At 47.1% G+C, this 21,223-nt stretch overlaps 1 protein-coding gene across 2 annotated transcripts in view; it reads right to left on the bottom strand.

The window, feature by feature from the left end:
- CALCOCO1 (calcium binding and coiled-coil domain 1) overlaps window positions 1-20,944 on the bottom strand; it is a 417,334-nt gene extending 396,390 nt beyond the window's left edge. For both annotated transcript variants that reach the window (XM_069653276.1, XM_069653277.1), the window contains exon 1: window positions 20,798-20,944. The gene's annotated coding sequence lies outside the window, so the exon portion shown is untranslated. The remainder of the gene's footprint in view (window positions 1-20,797) is intronic.
- Window positions 20,945-21,223: the final 279 nt, after the last annotated feature.

The following is a 21,223-nucleotide window of genomic DNA, read 5'->3' as shown; positions in this document are numbered from 1 at the left end:
ATAGAAAGTAGGTAAAGACAGAGAAACATATCAAGGATGGAATGAGTTTTCTTGTTAATTGACTGAGCATTCCAGAATCCAAGGGTGGATAGAGAAGATGGGAAGTATTACGAGAAGCAAGAAAACGAGGAGGTCTGTATGAAGACCAATGAGTAGCAATAGATCTAGACATGGAAAGAACTCTGTGCCTCCTATAGGCCAGTATCGCTAATTAATGGGGAAACCAAGGTCCTGGCACAGGTTTTAGCCAACAGATTGCTAGGAGTTATATACACCCTCGTACACCCAGACCAATGTGGATTTATGCCATCTATCCACCCGGATGAACTTACGCAGGGCACAATTTGCCATAGACCAGGCCCCCGCCGATAAAAGACCCACTCACACTCTTGGCCATAGACTGTGAGAAAGCTGGGTGGCCTTATGGGATATTATGGACCGTATGGGATTTGGGAAAAGCTTTATGTCTTGGGTCATGTTACTGTACGACTCCCGGAGGCAGTGGTACAGGTAAATAGGGCATCTTCCAGGGCTTTCACACTGGGGCGGGGAACCAAGCGAGGCTGCCCCCCCATTTATTTACAATTGCCATAGAGCCGCTAGCGATCAAGCTCATGATGACAGGAGAATGGACGGGATTTGCGTGGCCATGGGGAGGGGAGGACCGTGTCTCACTCTATGCAGACAATCTACTTATCAATATCAGCAACCTGAAGACCTCCTGCCCGGTGGTGTCACGCATCCTTACGGAATACCAGAAGTTTGGTGGACTTAGGGTGAACAAACAGAAAACAGTCCTCTTTCCCCTTCAGGGTGGAGACGAGGCAATCCCTGGGCACTGCCCATACTCAGTCTCGGTCCAGAGCTTCGAATGTCTGGGCATCCGTGTAAGCCCTAATTTGGATGACTTCCTACATCTCAACATACAACCGGTGATAGACAGATTCGCAACTGACGTGGTCCACTGGCAATCCCTCAAACTAACATTGATGGGCAAAGGCGCCCTCTTTAAAATGCTGACACTCCTGAGTTTTTATATGTCCTTCAGAATGCCCCGCTCCCCATTCCCAAAACGATCTTTACATCAGTGGATAGTATCCTCCAGGAGCTCCTATGGGGGAGAGGGGATGGAAACAACCCTGCATAGCCCTCAAAAACATGCAACGCTCAGTCTGGGAAGGGGAATAGGTCTACCTTGTCTACGCACCTACTACTGGACAACACAACTGGGAGTGGTGAACGACTGGCTTCATGGTGACCCTGGGCTCCCACACATGGGGGGAGAGACCAGGAATATGGGAGCAAATACAGCCCTGCAAGTACTATGTAGTGATGATAGGGAGACTGCAGATATGTCTAGGATGACGCAAAACATCCGTCAAACCTGGATAGAGGCTCATCACCACATTGGATGGGGTGGGAGACTAACAATGGACCAACCCCTATTGAACAGCATGCATATTCCCTAAAAATGGATCACTTTGTGAGCTGGGAGGAGCATGCGATTCACACCCTTGTGGATGTGGTACAGGACGGGAGCCTTCTGGCATCTGGGACTATGCAGGAAACGTTTGCGCTGCCTACTAGGGACTACTATAGACACCTACAACTAACACATGCCATCAGCATGCAGTTCTACGCATTAGCAGAGGTCCCAAAATGCTCCCCCTTAGAAGCAAACATTCTCCAAGCCAGAATCCCGACGAAGGTTACATATACACTGTACAATGTACTTACTGCTTTCTGGGCCCAGGAGCTGTCCTGACTCAGAGAAAAATGGGAGAGGGAGGTGGGCCCATTAGAGTCGGAGGAATAGGTAGAAGCATTAATGTTCCCACGAGACATAGGAATAGACGCCAGGCTCTGATTAATACAATATCAGGCCTACTACTCCTGCGCAGCGATGACAAGGTGGGGGTAGCAGACAACAGAGACTGCCTGAGATGCGGAAGGTAAGAGGGTACCTTCTTCCACATGGTGCGGAGCTGTGATATAATACAGGACTTTTGGCAGAGATGCATCCGCAAGATCTCCGGTATACTGGGGTCCTCAGTTCCGCAAGACCCGAAGCTAGTACTACTGGGAATCTGGGGGGAAGTGGACTTCACCAAACATGAAAAGACATTCCTGGCAGTGGCATTGGGACTGGGAAAGAGGCTCAAAGCCGCAACGTGGGGTTCTGCAGACAGACTGAGCCTCAGCCGTTGGGTCAATGAAGTGGACAGATGTGCGTCCCTAGAGAGGCGAATTTATAATGCCTGAGGAGGCTCTGAGAAGTTTCAGAAGGTCTGGGGGAAAAGGACAGGAACCATGTGAGCATTTAACAATGGAATGTCCCGGTGGGGGGGCCAAGCCCACTATGTACTGAATGAGCAGTAACCTGATGCACTCATTCCCCTGATAACCCAAGTCACCCATCTATTCTTTGTACTGTCTTATAATCATTGATACGCTGTACCTACGCTATGCAACCTTTCTTGTGTTCTGTTTTCTTATGCGTCTTTTATTGCAAAATAATAAAAAGATTTATTTAAATTAAAAAACAATGGAAACACATCACAAGTGGTATTACAAAAAATGTGCACTGGTGCAAGTGCAAATAGCATTAACATTATTCAAATAAATGTTCTCACCAGAGCAAAGGACTGTGACTGGGCCAAACACTGCCCTGGTGCAGACATGCACTGAAAGAATATTTTTTTGCACTAGTGCAACTTTTGCCCAATTGCTAACAGCGCTTGCACACGTACATCTTTTCTGTAATAAGGTCCGAGATGTTAATTGTATTCCTCCAAAATATAGAGTAAGAGGAAAGGGGTAAATGTGAACAAGAGTCCAAAAGGGGGAGGGGGGGTCTAGACCATGAAGAGTCCTGAGGATCCAGACTCTGAGGAGTCCTGATAGTGAGGAAGCATTTTAACCATGATCAGGGTAATCTAGTTTTCTGTACATCAGACTATAAATAGTCTAATCAGAAGAGATGCATTTTCAAATCCCTCAATATTACTGTTCATGTGATGTGTTATAATTAGGCAGGAAACTAGCAGTGAGGGTGAACTACTGTTTTCATTGAGAATGCTTCTTTAAAGAAATGGTTTTCTCTGTAGGCGCTCTGGGTGGATCTTCAGCTTCCGGTTCAGCGCAGCCCAGTGCTCCACGGATAAATGGTGAGTGGCTGTGCTGCCCTAGGCGATACTTCACCCAGATTTCCGCCTTATGATTTGAGTCTATGTTGTGTCACTCTATGTTTATCTTTATACACCAACCGCCAGCATCTCAGTTCACTCTTTAGATGCAAGGGCCTGCATCGTGTGCATTTACATGTCCACTCTTGGTTAACATAGGTCTGATACGGGCAATGAAGCTGTTTCTAAGACTGCCCAGTGTTTGGCAGATACGGTGCCTTAGCCACAGAAAAATAACATTATTTGTCTAGGATCACGCTATGTGGTTAGGCAGTAATGCCAGGTTTGGGCGAACTCAGGTCCCCACTGTGAACAGACAACAACCCCATATGTGGCTTTTAAGTAGAACTTGTTTGTTGACTAAGCTAAGAAGGGTAAACAAAAAATGTAAGTTGCAAGATCCTATCCAGGCATAAAAAGTCAATCGCCTGCTCAGTTCTCTGCGTCATATAGCACACCATGTTGCTGGAAGTCGATTATCACTTGCCAGTGGCTACTGGTGAGGGCAGTTCCGGGGACATCACCTGAAGACACTACAGAGGCCAATTTTGGAATGCTGCAACAAGACACGACACGAGCCCAGGACATTTAAAAAACAACAGTCTGTTCAATCACAGTACATCTGCATTGCTTGAGGTCTTTTCTCAAAGCACAAGAACGCACAGGCCCACCGAGAGGGCGCGTGCCAGTCGATCACAGCATAGAGAACAGAGAAGAGCATGGCACAGGTGCCAGAGGCAATCTACTTCAACGCATGTCAGAGACTGTGACACGTCGTTGGCAGGCAGCACGCCAAACTGGAAGATTAGTTCTTAGGGAAAATGATCGAGGAAAAAATAAAGCCTTCAAAGGAAGCTTTTAGGTCTATGTGCGTCATCTGTTGAGGGTGATCTTCACAACTGTTATTCTGGAGTGTTCTGTTCAAGGCGACAGTACACGACATTACATTCTCCCGTAGTAGGCCTGAGACTTGACATAGTGTGGTGCTTCTATCACCTACTATTACGCTGTAACCCATATGATTTCTTGTACCTTATGAACTGTACTATGCACTTTCTGTAACTAGCACCTAGATGCCGGAGGGATTGGTGTGCTGAAATAAATGCAAAAATAAATAAATACAATACATTCTAACCTGCAGAAAACCCTGGCCCATGTCACAGACATGGTAGGATCGTTCATTCGCCATCAGGCTTTTCTTTAAATGTACATATGCCTTCATGGTGATGTTACACAGACACGCTCCGGTTGGACTTCCACTTCATTCAGGCACCTGTTTTATTTTGATTTTTCATTCCGAATTTAGATTTTGCTACCAAAGGCTATTTTTCGTTTTTTAAGGGGTTTCATTCATTTTTAGGTCTATCTATCTGTATATTTACTTGTCCCACCCTCTTCAATTTTTGGAAAAAACAGCAGTTTTGTTATACGAGCAAATTATGATACATTGTGTTAAGTCATGCCATATTCAGCCATGTTTTTACGTCATATTTTGATATAATATGCCATTTATAACGCGCCTGTACACAAGTGTTTCTAGACGCGATATTTGCTATGTCGTGTGACTTTGTACAAGGCTGACAGACTATGAAGCCACGGTATGGTGACATATAGCATTACACCACCACAAATAACAAGTTAAGAGGGAGTACCCCCCCCACCTGCTCTAAACGCAGGGGGGCACACAGTCCTAGGTGTATTCAAATGGGCATCACTTGAATATATCTAGGCAGTGAAGGAAGGCCTACACTTAGGGTGCGAGACCGCCTCTGCATACACGGCCTTATAAGGTCTACTTGGACTCCGAGAGTGTTGTCCCCAATCTGTATGTCTCATTTGGCTGAGCTAAACTGGCATGCATCATTTTATAATCTTAGCTTGTGAGGTGTAATCAAAGGCCCCAAACCAACAAAACCGAGGGCTATGGAAGAATGGCCTGCCAGTTTTCATCAAAGAAATTAATAAAAACGTTCACACAGAAAATGGGCCTATTAACGCAGACTATGGGGGTTTCTGCATGTAACATAAGGATAGGCCATGTGAAAAGGCCTACCTGTCATTAGAAAAGGAACAGCAGCATTTGTATTCACACTGGCAGAAGAAATGCAAAAGCCCCTTTAACATGGAAAGCTGGATTTTCAAACACTGACACCAAAATGACTTTGCATGGGCGTTTGCAGTTTAAAGCAAGACAAGAGAAAAATGTTCCCCTGACAACATAAAGATGTCAGGGAAAAAACGTAGTGTGCGTTGACAAGATGTAATGTATATTATACTTCACATGCAAAATACCTGAAAACATTTGAACAGAAAAGCCCACTTTGTTTCCATGAAAAAGTACCTGTAGGTCTGGGGCAGACACTTTTGCTTGCTGTGGGGCAAACATCACAAAGTACACCCCCACTAAAAGCCTGGCTGGCATCCCAGCTGTGTACAACTGCAATAAGGTGTGGCTGCTAAGAGGTGTTGAAAACAGACTTTCCCTAGACTTGGTGTCTCTGAAAGCTCATTTCTTTGCAGAGCAAAGGGCTCTAGACGGTGCATGACTGGAAGGTCCGGATGGAGATCTCTATGTAGCAAATGCATCCCCCATTTACAGAGAGGCAAATGGGGCTGCGGACAGGAGGGCTCCAATTTGCAGAAACTAACGATTTCCTATTAATTTAAAAGGACTATTATCATTTTGGCATTCCTCTCAGCAACCATAACTCATACTTCCTTGATTGATGTGTTCTTTATTAGGTAATTTCCAGGTGATTTTGTTGAAATAAAATGCATCCACCTGTAACTTAGGGAATTGTAATGGTGAGGTAAAAGGTGTTCCTGGCTTCTATGAACATGTCCCGGATTAAGAGTTGGCAAACTGGTGGGGTGTAAAATTAGGTATGCAGGGAATAAATTGAATGTTTCTAACGATTATGCTTTTTGTAAAAATGACGGAAAAATGCCAAAGGCCCGTGCAACATGGTGCCGACCCGGCTGTTGTTTTATTAAATTCCCCATGATCAGCTGAAGCGGAATATATAATGGCAGTTACTAGTAAATCACAATGTTTTTGACACACAACTAGATTTCTGCCAACATTTGACATAGAAACAAAGGGAAGTTGCCATATGTCTGTTCCAGGCTCTTAAACCAATCCGTAGAGAGAGGCTGGATTTGGGAGGAGAGAGGGGGGTAACTGGCCAATCCTTGCTGCAAGAACTCTTGCAGGGAACTGCTCAAGATTGTAAACGCGATGGTGTCATCACTGGTCTATAAAGTGAATGTACTATTTTATTTATTTGTACATTTATAAAGCATGCTAAGCCCAAAAGGCATCCAGGCGCTGTTGCAGGAGTAGTTACAAACAGAGATAAAAACATAATATATAATCGTCGCACATTCCAGGTAGGGAGGATGTCAATGTTTTTTGCAAAGTGGGTCATGCCCATATGTCTGGGCGACCATATGGCAAAAGACAGTTAGGTAAAGCAGTGTTTTCAGTGATTTGCGAAAATACAGTAGGAGTGTTCAGCTCTCATGGCAGGTGGGAGAAGGTTCCAATGTTTGGCAGCAATGGAACGGAAGCTGAAGCCTCCCACTTTAGCCCGTTTGATTTTAGGCTGGGTGAGAGGATGAGCATAGGCGGCCCTCGTCGGTCCAGAGGAGACAGTTTTCAAAAATATTTGGAATATATAGGGGAGGGGCATCATTGGAAAGGCATCTGTGCCTGATAGAGAGCGTTTTAAAGAGAATCTGCTCACGAATAGGGAGACAGTGGGCTTTTTTTCTTGCAGATGTGATATGCTCCAATTTAGGGATATTCAAGGCTGCTCTTAATATGTTGTTTTGTATAACCTGCATCTTTTCTGTGAAAAGGGCATTACAGAAGTTATGCCTTGATCCTATTGTACCCCTGGCTATAGTGAGGCAGCTATCCGGGGAAAGGAAGAGTCCTGCTGCATTGATTAATTTTGTTGAGTACGCGGCTGAGGAGGCAATGGCATTTACTTGCCATGTGAGAGAAAGTATATCATCCATGTATACTCCTAGCGTTTTCACAAAGGGTGAGACTGGTATCATGATGCCGTCAATGTTAAAGGAGGAGTCTTGGTGATTAAGCTTCTTGATCATCGATGGGGTGTCCACCAGCAGGATCTCAGTCTTGTCGTTATTTAAACAGAGACGGAGGGTGGCAATCCATGCCTAGGTGTAAATAGAGTGTAAATGGAGTTTAGGGTGGTAGAGTCTTCTAGGTAATTGCCAGATAGGGAGAGTAAAATCTGTGTGTCATCTGCATAGTTGAAAGACCGATTGAATCTAGAAAGACGAATAATGGTTTTGTAACAATGTTGTAAAGGGTTGGGCATACACAGGATCCTTGAGGTGCAATGCACGTGATGGGTGCAAGGGGGATGCTGCTGTTATCTGCAAATACCTGGATGACTCTACCGCTTAAGAAGGAGTCAATCCAGGTTGTGGCCTCAGGGGAGAAATTTGCCACAGAGGAGAGGTGATGAGCAAGGATTTTGTGGTCCACCAAGTCGAATACAGCCGACAAGTCTAGGAGTAACAGTAGTGCAGGATTTCCGCTGTCCCTGATCTCATCGATCTGAATCTTTAGATCAAGGCACGCCGATTCCGTCCCGTGGCCTGGGTGGAACCCCGACTGGCGCATCTCCAGGATGTGATTTTCTTCTGAGTAGCTTTGGATTTGCAGATGGGCTGCTCTGTCCAGAATGTTTTGTAAAAAGGGGATGGTAGTGATTTGGCAGTAGTTGGTAGGAATCATAGGGTCAAGCGAGGGTTTTTTGATGAGAGGGAGAACCCAGGCTTCTTTAAGGCTAGTGGCGACAATGCCATTGGTGAAGGAGGCATTAATGAAGGTGCCAGGATCTCAGCACAATCTTTGATGGGTATTGCAGGACAAATGTCAACTTTACATCATGAAGGTTTGAGACCTTTTAGAATAGTTTTAACATTGTCTTCAGAGACATTGGTGAATTGAAACAAAGGCCGATCTTTGAGGATGGAAGAGGAGGCAGTTGTGGCTGTTGTGGAAGAGGGCAAGAGTTTAAGTAGGGGTTGTTTGGAGTAAATTTTTCTGTGTAGGGTTTCAATTTTTGAGAGCATGGCATTCTGGATATTGGCACACCAGGAATCATCTTTCAGAATGGAGGCTGGGGCGGGAGGAGGGGTTGGTGAGGGTTTTCAGCTCCTTTAGGATGATGAGCATCTCACGAGTGTTGAATTTTGCATTGCCAATGCAGGCGTTGTAGGTAGTGGCTTTAGCAGAGAGGATAGCTTTTTTATAGTGTTCTACGGCAAGGGAAACCAGTAGTTTCTTAGCCTCTGAGGGTGATTTCTTCCAGTCAGCTTCAGCTTGATGTTTTTTAGAGTGAAGTGTTTGTAGTTCGGGGGTGAACCACAAGTTACTATGTGCCGATGGTTGAAAGTTTGCGTGTGTACAATGACCGTCATCAGGGTCTTGCAGTACAAGTCAGCAAGTGTGTTGGGTAAGTGCCATAACAGTGCCAGTAAGAGTGATTTTAGCAGGGGGGCGTTACGCTCTTTAGTGATATACTTAGAGCTACGTGCCATGGTAGGGGGTAACGGGATGGGAATCAGTGTAGAATGGACTTTGGGTGAGATGGTAAAGTGCACAAAGTTATGGTCTGAACATGGGCAGGGGTTATTCATGAGAATGTTGTCCTGGCAGTCTAGGTCAGTGATCCAATCTAGGATACGTCCTTTGTTGTGCGTAGGGGTGGTAACCGTTTGTTGGAAGCCTAGTGCATTCAGAGAGTTAGCGAGTGACGTTACAACTAGATCTGAGGGGTCGTTGTATCCTAGGTTGAAGTCTCCCAAGAGAATCATCTTGGAGGTAGATTTAATATTCGTAACCAATGAGTGTATGATGTTCTCTTCGAAGGAAGGTGCTGAGCCTGGGGGGGCGGTAGATGCTAAGGATTGTGATAGTGTCAGAGTTTGAGAGGGTTAATTTACCAGACAACATGTGGCAATTGTCTGGCAGGGTGGAATTACAGACTCTGATAGGTAGGGAATCCATTGCTTTGAGTGCTACCCCTCCACCACTGGCAATAGATCTGTCACAGCAGAAAATTGTGAAGCCTGGGGGATGGCTATCGAAAGGGCAGGGCCTGGAGTGTCATGCAGCCGTGTTTCAGTGGTGGCTAGGATGTCAAGATTTTGCGTGGTGATCAAGTCATGGATTCAAGGGCGTGTGCAGGTGTAGATCTTGCATTGATCAGACCACAGTGGAACGGTGAATAGGGTACGTGCTTGATAGGCAGGCTGGGTGGAATAATATTTGCTACTACCTTACTGAATGGCATTTAGAAGCTGTGGGGAGGACTCTTCGTGGCACTCTCTGGGTTAGGGGGTTTTGTGACCTTCTGAGTGTTCAGTGGCCTAGGGGGGGTTGTTTGGGCTAGGATGGGCTGAGGGCTTAGAACTGGACCGTATAGTAGTGACTGTAAGCAGGAGTTTCTGATGGTGGTGAGTTGGGGGAGTGCAGATTGCTTGGATCAAGGTAAAGGGACAACGTGGTTGCCTAGGTGGGAGTTTCTGCTTGTGGTAACTTGTGGGAGGTAGAGGATACAATAAGTGGCTGAAGGTCCTAGGCCTGCGCAGCTAGTGAGGGCTGGGGCCAGATTCACAAAAGGATGGGTTCTATGTCCTACACCATGGAGGGAAGGGGCATCATTTTTGGCGGCCTTGACACCTGTGGTAGGCGAGGGCCCATTGGTTAGGCTGAAAGCGGTGCCTAAGTGCGAGAATGAGGGGATAATGGCTGAAGGTCCTAGGCCTGCACAGCTAGCGAGGGCCGGGACCTGATTCGCACAAGGAGGCATTCTATGTCCTGCATCATGGAGTGAAGGGGCATCATTGTGAGGAAGGGGCATCACTTTAAGGAAGGGAGAGAGCTGCTGAAACGTACCATCTGACAGCCGCAAGGAAACACCAAAGGAGATTGCTGAGATTTCATCTGGGTGGAGCTGTCTATTGCTGAGGAGGCCTAAAAAAGCTGACTGGGCCCAAAGGTGGGGGTCCATCCTTGAGGGTGGAGTGACCAGACCCCTGCCCTGTCCTCCAAGAGGGTCCTGAAATGCAACTTGCTTTCCTCGACTTTAAACGGAAGCTTTCAATGTGAGTAGAAATGGGCCAATTGAAACCAAAGGTGGGGGAATCTGCTTGCTTTAAATCCGTTGCCTTTATAGTGGGCGGGGGGCAAAACTGTGTAGATCCTTAAACAATATTACATTTCATTTATTCCCATTGGCAGAACACCAGAAGGTAATTTTTGTTGAAATTCGAAATTAGCAAAGCTCATTTCCAGTGTGCGCTGAAAACTATAGTCTGTAATTTAATTGGGCAAACTTCTGTTCAGCTTCCCCAACACAGGCCTTTAAGTGGAGGGGGCTCTGAAATCCAAAACGCTCAAACCATCCCAATTTTTACCATAGCTTCCCCAACACAGGCCTTTGAGTGGAGGGGGGTCTGAAATACACAATACTCCAAACATCACAATTTTTGGGTTCAACTTCCCCAACACAGACCAAAGTAGGGGAGGGCGAGGTCTGAAAAGCCCACTGCTAAATCAACATGTGTTTATTTACTGCTAGCCTTTTAAGCATGCAGGAAAAACAAAATAGTACAGCATTGCAAATGTAAAGTTATTTTATTCAGGGACCAGTGTTGATGATCATTTATTTTGAAATGTATAATAAAATATTGTGATTTAAATTTTCCCAATGAAATTGTTTGTGTTATTTATGTAGAGAGGCATTTATTGTGTTGTGCCACGCATATAGTGGTGTGTGACATTTTAGTGCGATTTTTTATTAGCAATCATCCACATAAAACAAATATATTTCCTGTACACCGGCCTAGTTCTTAGCTTATTGGTAGCTATGGGGGGGAGGGGTGTGGTTCCAAGGGTATGATATGCATCAGAAATAAGGCTGAATAAAGAACTGACATTAAACCGTTTACTGTGTGACACCTAGATTGGGTAGGCGAGGAACTGCCTGTGTTGAGCGTCGTCTCTCAATAAACCGTTACAACCTGTAATTTAATTTTCACACACTGCATGTATTTACCAATACACTCCATAGAAGGGAAACACTCTTTCTCACTTCTCCAGTCGAGGCCAAGCAGGCATGCCATGGGGAAGGGGGATCCGTTTGTCAAACTCTCCTTTTGTGTCCCACAGCAGTCATTCTGAACACTACCAATCCCTGGCTCTGATACTTCAGTTAGTGGCCTTGCTGTTACTAGATGCCCACCTGCTATCAGCAGAGGGAATCCAATATGAAAATCTGGTTATTAGCGCTCACACCTCCTAGGACCTCCTAAGCACACCTCAATGTCACCATGCATCCATAACATTACTTAACGTAACAACACCACCAGCACATTACTAATAACCTCCATGAAAGTTCTGCTGGCCAGAAATTGAAGCTCTCGTCCATTCTTTTGATTACATTTTGTTCTGATCAAAGCATTCCAAATTATACATCATCCCAACGATCCCCATCACTCAACCTTATGTTTAATTTCCCAGCATATTGTGAGTTAAGTCAGTATGTTTTTATCTCACTGGCCTTTTCCCGCACTCTTCCCCTTTCCGGTTCGCTTTAGCCCGGTTTCATTTTCACCCCACAGATGATGGTCCGAATAAAACCCCGAGTGTGGTCACCCCTGAAGAGCTCAGTATAAAAGGCAAATAACATAACAGGGAAACAATGGTCGGTCAATTATAAAGCAAGGAACTATCTCAATGGCAGGGCTTTTCTAAAGCATGGTGACAGCCACGGAGGGGTTCAGAGCGTTGCGCTTTTAGTGTGGTTGAAACACGCTACTTATTTAGAGTTTTGTAGCCTATGTAAGTGAAATATTGCATACAGAGTCACTGGTGGCTAAGCTAAAACAAATCAGGTGGGGGTAAGAAAGAAATTTGCTGATTGCATATTGAAAAAGAACAAATTAACACATTTGTATTATGATGACTAACAGGTGTTGGAAGTTGGCACACAATGGGCAAGATAATGTGGAGACTATGCGCTGTCAATCACTTCATGGGTTATAAGAGTTTAGCATATGTAGAACAGATAATTCCATAAATTAGGTGAATGGGTTACCTGTAAACTTGGAACTCAAGAAATATTATCTGTGTAGGTTACTAGCATGCAATGTTCTGGTCATAAGCTTGGGTACCAAAGTTGAGATCAAATGGGGGATGAGAGAGGTGTTCTAACATTAAATCAAGTGTAGTTAAGCAATCGATGTAGGCTACTGATAGAGGGGGGGAACAGTGCTATGTGCACGATTCAAGCATATTCACCAGCTATGCTGTTTCACCCTCAGAAGACGAGTCAAGTTCCTTTTGTAGGTAAGAACGTTTCCTGAGACAGAAGGACTCTGGAAAGCTGCATAAAGAACCAATGCAGTATCTCTGCTGTGACTCGCTGGGGACACCTTTAAGTGACTGATTTTGTGGAAGTCGCTAGACACTTGTTAACAGGGTTGCCCGCTCTCGGTCAGTAAAGCTTAATGAATCTACAAGATGTTCAGAATGATGGTTGTGGAATAGAAATGCCATGTTAAGGTAGACACCATATTACTACCTACAGAATTTGGAAAAGTGGAATGCGAGTTTGTAGAGGAGTACACTAGCATTGCCATTCTGCACAAACTTGTAGTCTACTGAGAATTAAGTTTGGATGGGCTGTCCGATGGGTCAGATCCATGGGCTAGCATGGAATAGCATGTGTGCTCAATTCGGATCTAGCACAACCTCATGCTTTAGCTGATGAGTCTGAAACAGCTTCTTCACAGATGTCCTGGGATCAGACCAACAGCCAAAGTGTACCGTACTTTCTTACAGCTGTTAATACTGTGACAATTCACATGGTCTTGTCACTTCTCCCCAGACGAGAGCCCTTTCCTATGAGGCTAGGGAGGTGAGGCTGATACCCAATAGTTCCCTGGGGGTGGTAATATGTGGGAGGGCCTCCCCTCCTGGGGACAAGGACGTCCACCTGGGGAAAAGCCCCCCCAACAACCCTGTCACAGAACCCATTACCCACATGGTCACCCTTTTCTCCCAGGTCACTTACTGTCTCAATTTAACATATATATCAACAAATATCGCCCTCGTCTCTCTTGCCCTTCAACCACACTCAAATAAGCCCTTGTGTCTTCCTGTCCCTAGAAAGCGCTGGTTGTTCCACTTATCTAGGCTGAGGGGATAGAAGAGAGGAACTTGCCCTATTGCTAATCTATACACAATACCCAGTGACTATTAGGGTTTTTCTAAAAGGCACATGCCGTGGAACTTAAGGCATGTGTCATCTGCCTTTCAAATGAATATCTTTCACTCTTTATTCGGATAGGATACTTTGGCAGTAAATAAAAATAAATTCTAAAAAAGTGCTCTTGGTTTGTGCCTGATTGTTTCTCTTAGCAGGAAACTCGAGAGGACTTACTGTTGCAATAATTGCCCACAGATTTCAATATCTTTCAGGAGAAATAATCCCAACATATCCTACAGTGAAAAGTACTACTCATTAGTTCTCGCTGTATTATATCTGTGAGAGGTTCTATCTGCCACCTTCCTGATTTTGAAAGGAGGAATTTTTACGACCTTATGTGCTACAGTATCTGGTGTTGCTGTACAAGGTTGTATATCAAGCCTACCGGTTTCAGTGGACTGGTGTCAATACGCCACTTTCTTTAGGGCTAAGGACAGCACCAATCTGTATGCTGTGTCTGATTCGGTCTCAGCTCTATGTGCAATCTTCTTGTGTTACCCCACCCTGCTTCTTACGTTCCTAATTTCTTTGATGCCTGCAAAGCTAGGGCAGGGAGTACTTGCAGGATGCCTCGATTATCTGTATTCCATGGTACCTTGCTCTTCGTACCTTGCACTCGATGCAGTCTGCAAGCAAGACGAGACGAAGAGCAAGGTATCTTGCAAGTACTCACGGCCCTAGCCTGACCTCATGTTCCGAGGCGGCTACATCAATGTTGTGTCCTCCCCCCCGATGGTCGGGTGAGGGGCACGCACTCACTCCTGCATGCACGCACGCACACTCGGCACACAGTCAAGGATGACGCGGGACGCGTTGTTGCTTCGTCCGCGTCCCGGCGGGAACTGCCCCACGGGCGCAGTTTATTAACCTGCGCATGCGCGGCCGGGAACGAGGCTCGCGCATGCGCTGCACAATACTGGGACATCACATCCCTTCTTTTTCCTATAACAACAAACAGCAGTGTCGTAAGAACAAAATGTACTCACGTGAACACCGTAACTGTAACATAAACATCGCACACATCAAGTGTAAGTTTCAGGACTACCTAGGTCAGTCACCCGAGTCCATAACGTAATCTTTGAAATGAGCCGGAAGTCTCCTTCCCCCTCGAACGGGATATCTGGGCACGACATTGGGCACGAGTCAGCGCCACGGGTAGGGTCCGGATCTCTCGACGGCTCGCTTTCCTGGACCTCCGGGCTTGATCCCCGCATTGAGAGCTCCCCTGATGTCCGAGCCTCAGGTACGACGTCAACTTTCTTAAAGAACGATCGATTGCGGGTGACGGTGCCACGTTCACTGGCCGCAGTCACCATAGTGCCTTTCACATGGGTCACCTTCCAGGGACGTGGTTCAAATGGCAAGGACAGTTTCCCTTCCGGGTGCCGATTCTTGACGAGCACGGAGTCTCCGACTTGTACCTCCTTTTCTTGCAGCCCTCTCTGTTCGCTCTCCTTCTCGTTGCGTTCCGCCCGTTCCTCTCGGACCCTTTCGTCGTCTATGACACCGGGTCTCCGGTCATCCATTTCCGGTATCATCACTCTCGGGCAGCACCCGAAGAGTGCTTCGGCTGGGGCAACCCCGGTGGACTGGTGAGGGGTTGTGCGATACACTCGAAGGAATTCCACAATTCTCTTTTTGAGAGGTTCCCCTTTGCTGGCTGAGATTTGCATCACCTTATTGAGCGTACGCATCATTCTTTCGGCCTCACCGTTTGCACGCGGCCATAGCGGAGACACTCTCCGATGTTTTATCCCCCTCTCACTCAGGTACTGGGCAAATTGGCGGCCTGTAAAAGTTGGTCCGTTGTCTGAGCACACGGTTTCGGGAAACCCATGCGTTGCGAACATTCTGTCCAACGCCGCCGTGGTGTACTCGGTAGTCGTCGACTCGACTACCTCCACTTCCGGGTACCTCGACCATTGATCCACTGCTACCAGAAAATACATCCCCCGACCCGTCGCGCCAAAGTCCATGTGTACGGTACTCCACGGCTTTGTGCTGCGTTCCATCGAGCTGATTGGTGGTGCTTTGTCCCCTGGCATGGCAGCTTGGCAGACCAGACATCTCTTTACAAAGCCCTCCACCCTTTCTTCTAGCCCTGTAAACCATACTTTTGGCCTTAACCTTGCCTTTGTCTTCACGATGCCCTGGTGTCCAATGTGCGCCAACTCCAGTATCCGCAGCCTGAGATCTCGCGGGATGACGATCTGTCGGCCCCTGAGCAACAGCCCAATCTTCAGAGATTGATAACTCATCTCTCACCCTCCAGAGTGCCTGTAGGTCTTTCTGGGCCTCCTCCTGGCACCGCAAGTTATTGTGCAGGACTTCCCTCCAGTCTCCACTTCTCACTGCAGCCTTGATGATGTCGAAGACCTCGTCTTTAGATGACTCTGTGGCGATCACCAGTCTCGACAGTGCCCTAGGGAGCGCAGCCTCCACTATCTGGCAGAGTAGACTGTTGCATTCCATTTCACTGCAGTCTCCTTCTGCACTTTCTTTGTTGGGATGCCTTGACAAATAGTCCGCGGGGTTGTTGGTCCCGGGCCTGTATACCAGTTTCACCCCGTACTCCATTAAGGCCAGCATCCACCTCTCAATGCGAGGTGGAGGTTTTGATGATGCACCCGCTGGTATAGGCAGCAGCGGCTTGTGGTCTGTGACCACCACTACAGGTTTGCCCAATATGTACAGGCGAAAGTGGCGACAGCCCCATAGGATGGCCAGGGCTTCCCTTTCTATCTGGGAGCACCTCATCTCTGTGCTGGATAGTGCTTTGCTTGCGTAGGCAATCGGTCTCATATCTCCACGCTCATCGGGTTGTAACAGCACTGCTCCCACCCCGACTGGGCTTGCATCCACCACTACCTCTGACTCCACCGCTGGGTTGAAGTATGCCATGGTGTCTCCATCCGACAATGCATACTTTAGGGCCTGGAATGCCTCTTGTTCTCGTGACTTTTTCCGGGTCCGGGGATATTCCTGCGGCCTGGAAGATGAAGCCGAAAAACCCTATCCAGTCCTTGAAGAACTCGCACTTCTGGTGGTGTAACGTGAGCCCCAGGTCTTTCAATCTCTTTAGAGTGCATTCTAAACGTTTTAGGTGCTCTGCTTCTGAGTTTGCAAAAACCAAAATGTCATCACTCATGTTTAGGACACCTGTCAGCCCCGCCAATGCTCCCCTAATTGTGTTCTGGAATACTTCAGCCGCAGATGATATTCCAAAACTCAAACGTTTGAATTGGTATAGGCCCTCGTGTGTTGTGAAAGTTGTGATGAATCTTGAGTCGGGGTGGAGCTCCAGTTGGTGATATCCCGCTCGTAGATCCAGCTTGGAGAACACACGTGCCCCTTGAAGTTCCCCTACGATGTCATCGAGGATTGGTGTTAGATGTCTCTCCCTCTTAATCGCCGCATTGGGGAGGCGCATGTCTACGCAGATCCTTACTGCTCCCGGCTGCTTAGGTTTGGGGGCGACTACTATCGGTGAAACCCAGGGTGTGGGCCCTTCCACCCTCTCAATGATATCCATGTTAACCAGCGACCGCAGCTCTTCTTCTACTTTTTCCCTGAGATGGAACGGAATACGTCTGTGTTTCAGAGCGGTCGGTCTGATGGTGTCGTCGATGTGAAGCCTTATCGGGGGCGCCTTCAGTTTCCCTACTCCTTCAAAAATGCCTGCATATTTGTCCAGCAGGCACTCAACGTCTATTTGATACACTTCCAGTGCGAAATGCACCAAACCAAGGGCCTCAGATGCTGCACAGCTGAGTAATGAATGAAGACTCACGTCCGTGACAAAAAAACGTGCTTTGATTGCTTTGTCACCCTTGGTGACCGGCGTGACGAATACACCCTTGATGGGTAACTGGGTGTCACCTCCAAACGTGAATATTTTAGCCGCGGAGCTGTCTAGCGCAGGGGGTCCCGGAGGTTTTTGGTGTTGTTCTTCGGCCAATACACATACGGAGGCCCCAGTGTCAATTAAAGCCTGTGTCGACACACCTTGTATGTCCACCATGCATTTGGGCTGCCTCTTCTTCCTGGTTCCCGACGCTAGGTTAGAAATGAAGAACACTTCTTCATCCTCCTCCTCCTCTTCCTCAGCTAGCTGCAGCCTTTGAATTTCCTGTTCAAGAGCGGCAATGCTCCGTAGTCTTCCGGATCCGCCACAGCGACTTCTTGCTGGGCCTCGGCACATACGGGCATAGTGCCCTGGTCCCTCGCACCGGCCACATGATCTTGATTTGGCCGGGCATTCCTCTGAATGTGGCAGGTCATAACCGCAGAATTGACATATTGACTCCGATCCTGGAGAATTGCGAGTTTCTAGTTTTTTCTGGCCCCACTTTTCTTTCGTGTTCCCAAGTCTGCTAATAGCATATGCCTCGTCCGCCATACCTGGGCGCCTGGCTGCGTCCATCTTTGCGCCTCTCGATTCCGCCAGTTCAAACGTCCTGCCACTGTCCAATATTTGTGTTAGTGTCCATCCAGGTTCTCGCAATACTTGTCTCCTTAGCTTGCTCGAGCTACAACCTTGTATTACCTGGTTCCGTATCATAGACTCATCATTGTCCCAGCGGCATGCAGTGGCCATCATTCTCAGCCTGGCACAAAACTGATCAAGAGGTTCTTCATCTTTCTGCTTCTCACCACAGAACAGGAATCTCTCATAGTCCATATTCGACTGAGGTATGAAGTGGTTTTCCAAAGCAGTCTTGACCGTAGCATATGTGACCACCTGCTGATTGCATGCCTCAAAAATGCGGATGACGTCCAGCCCTGCAGAGTACAGCAACGTCGCCCTTTTTGCGGCATCATCGGTGACGCTGGTTGCTGTGAAGTACATTTCAAGTTTTTTAATCCAGAGCAACCATCTTGGCCCCAATTTGGATGGGGGTCCTGATATGTCAAACTCCTGCATCGGTAACAGAGATCCTTGTTGTGGCCCCATCAGGCCACGTGCAGTCTCCGCTTCCCCATCACTTTCTGCCATCGTTGCAGGTCGCACAAGCACCTCTCGGTGTCACAGAGGCACCAAACCTGATATGTGGATCACCAACGACGTGTCTTGGCCACTCCTTTCTATGTTAGAAGTAAAGGGTCGTCCCCAGGTGATTGGGAATGACCAGGGTTCTAAAAATTACCACGTTGCGGAAGCGCAGCAGTGCACGAGCACCTGTGCAGGCCGCTACTGCTGCGATACCTTAATCGTAGCGTTCGCGCCGGGTCCGTGTTATGCCATGATACGCAGCACCGCTGATCCGACGTTCGTTATATGTCGGGGCGAGCGTAGTCGTGGCGCTCCTCGTCGCCAGTTGTTGTGTCCCCCCCCTGATGGTCGGGTGAGGGGCCCGCACTCACTCCTGCATGCACGCACGCACACTCGGCACACAGTCAAGGATGACGCGGGACGCGTTGTTGCTTTGTCCGCGTCACGGCGGGAACTGCCCCACGGGCGCCGTTTATTAACCTGTGCATGCGCGGCCGGGAACGAGGCTCGCGCATGCGCTGCACACTACTGGGACGTCGCAATCAAGACATGCAATTACAAGTGGGTCGGGTATGGTATATAATAAGGTAATGGGAGAAAAATAAGGTCAGGAGCACAGGTTCGGACTCTGCCTTCTTTATTTCCTCAGGAAAGACCTACCGGAGCTAAAATAAGAGAACAGGAGAGAATGAAGCTAGAACCAAAATTAAGGTTTGGATTTTAAAAAAAGGATATGCTGCGCATTGCGAGGCCTCATCACTCTGACAGATTCAATTTGGCCCTAGAGATTCCATTTAGATCAATACCGGCCCAGATTTGGATAAAATACTGTCACTCTGTGGGCCATCAATGTAATTCTTGTGTGCACAAATTGTCACTCGTGTCAACCAAAGCACCACTCATTGTGACCACACTGCCACTCATTTGAAACCCAGTTATTAATTTGAACCCGCAGCGTCATTCCTTTGGACCACCAATATCACTCATTCACACCAACCATGTCACTCATTTGGCCCACAATTTACTTTGTTTGGGTACAATAACGTCACTGTTGTACTCCAGCGATGTCAATCGTTTGGACCAACGTCATCACTCATTTGGAAAGATCGTGTATGCCCCTTATTTGGAGCCTCACAGTCGCTCACTTGAACAAAGGCGGCACATTATATGCTCAACTGGTATTGGCAACCGTGCAGTGAGCGCTGCAAAGTAAATCGAATTACACCAGCGGAACAACAGAAAGAGAGGCCTACGATCAGCAATAGTGCAAGGCTGCACCACCTCAAGAGCTCGTCATCAATAAATAGCACAAAGGAGGTTCGGTAGTTAAACCAGAAAGCAACTTTTCTCCTAAAGGTGACGTTTATTTCGGGGGGCTATGCGATTAATTCTATGAAGTTTCAGTAACATATGCAGCGAATTAAAATCATTGATACCTCAGAGAGGTTAGGGTGAGTTTTTTTTTAATGCCAATGGATGCCACATATGTGAAAGCAAAAAAATGCATGCTACGTGAGAGGGGCTATATTCACAGTGGACCCATAAAATGTTACTTGGGCATACAATGGTGATGCATAGGAACGGGATGGACGGGAGTGGCTAGGGGCAAAACAGATGCGTATTTTAAAGGTATGAGAGTTGTGTCATAAAAGACCTAAGACTTTGAGGAGGTGCTAGAGAACTACAATACACTAAAAAAAACGAAGTAAACAGGCACGTTATAATCCACATTAGATGGCATGTGGTCACTTAACGGGGACCATTAAGCAAAAATGTTATTGCTACCGTTAGTTTATTTATTATTCTGAGACTTGTTTCTTACTTTTTGGAAAACTGAAACAGTTTTAACTTCTATACGTATCTTTCCGTGTCGCGTATTCATTGAATTGCCACAACTTCTTTATGATATTTATTTAATTAACGGTGAGGTTTTATTGCAGGGTTAAACAATCTATGCGCGCGACATGTTTGCTCAGTTCATGATCGTGTGTGGAGGTGGCAGGTTGCTCGCATACTCTATAAGTACGACGTGGACACAACACCTTGCAGGTGACCTATTGCAAGGACAGAGGACAGTACCATAAAACACGGGGGAGGAGCAGCAGATGGGACCGCTTCTTGTGCAGCAACTACAGGCCTCCCTAGTCGAAGGATTAAACACTGAAAAGTGGTGAAAAGTACATCTCGACCCCCTACTTAATCAGAGACAAAACGCCTTCATCCATTCATTGGCCCACAGCCGCGTACACCCCCCCCCCCCCCAAGTATGGACAAGAGCCCCGAACAGACACATCTCTTACCCTGCATCAGCTGTGCCGCTGACCTCTTATCCATAACAAAAACAGAGAGGCGACAGCAGGCCTTAGACTGGCACGCCGGGGGTTGTAGTTCTTACTTCGCTCTCTGTAACAGAGTGAAGCACCAGTTAGACTTCAACTCCCGTCAGGAAAAGCTCGAACAGAGGAGGAGACTACGGGGGCTGGAACGGAGTCTAAGGAAAGCAGAGCTTGCTGGCATGTGTGGTGCAGGACAATTGATAGGGGGCGGGCGAGGAGGCGGGGAGGGACAGGGTTTGATAGCAAATGGAGGTGTGCTGGGAATTGCAGTTTCTCCGAAGCTTTACTAAACGCAGGCAATTGCGGGAAGACTTCAATTCCCATATACGAAGTGAGATAAAATGCAGGGGACACGCGACGCGGGTTGGTTGGCTAGAGTCTACATAATAC

This window comes from Ambystoma mexicanum, chromosome 3q (genome assembly GCF_040938575.1).
Source record: "Ambystoma mexicanum isolate Mex_15411 chromosome 3q, UKY_AmexF1_1, whole genome shotgun sequence".
Classification (NCBI taxonomy): domain Eukaryota; kingdom Metazoa; phylum Chordata; class Amphibia; order Caudata; family Ambystomatidae; genus Ambystoma; species Ambystoma mexicanum.
The sequence above is the reverse complement of the archived record's forward strand: the minus strand, read 5'-3'. Positions and strand labels throughout refer to the sequence as shown.